Consider the following 840-nt stretch of genomic DNA (forward strand, 5'->3'; position numbering starts at 1 on the left):
TGGATTCAAATCACTAATTTGTGAATTTTGTGAATTACATGGGAATCTCTGAAATTACATATAACTTTCACATTTTAGGTTCAAGTTTGATTTAAGGAACTCCAACAATTTTGTGTGTCTGATTTGACTCTCATTATTCACTCCCGGAATTCAGAATAGGCCCTATACGGCAGTCATGAATGTGGTGCCGTGTAACCTTTTAACACGTATTCGATAAACCGCTTGTTTGAAGTTCCTTATGAGTATCTATGCCCAGCATTCTTATTACACGTGTAAACCATGTACCAGCATAAATCGTCCCATATGATTGTACAAGAGTACAGTAATTCATTTTAGGTAAATGATAATTATGCGGGTACTATCTTTTTCGAGACACGGGTCAGCATTCTTACATCCGATCCCATTCCATAAGACGCTCTCCAAGTATGCACCACCGTTGACTAGCATTAATTACTTCTAAGAGAAAATCGCGCCATACTGATTTTTCCCCCATCACGGAGCAAACCCATGTCCCCATACATTGAGTCGGGGTAACACTTTGGAAGGGTAACTCACCAACATGCTACCTTTTTATTCTTTGAGCGGCAATATCTGTTTTTGAACACCGCTATGGATGGAATATCACTCTTATAGTTCATCCTAATTTGACGCCATTTTGAAAAGCGCTCAAAGCCAGACATACCACGTTGCTTGATCGGCGGCACTGTATCGGCGGCCCAATGCTCCATGTTGGATTGGCATAGAAGGTGTGATTAAGTTAAGGGAAAATTTTATCCATCATTGTTTCTCGAGAAGGAGAGATATTCTGGTCATTACTGGGCTGCGACGCCAAAATACACC

This window comes from Diadema antillarum, unplaced genomic scaffold (assembly GCF_040938485.1).
Source record: "Diadema antillarum isolate AM-2024a unplaced genomic scaffold, OU_Dant_1.0 scf00000060, whole genome shotgun sequence".
Classification (NCBI taxonomy): Eukaryota; Metazoa; Echinodermata; class Echinoidea; order Diadematoida; family Diadematidae; genus Diadema; species Diadema antillarum.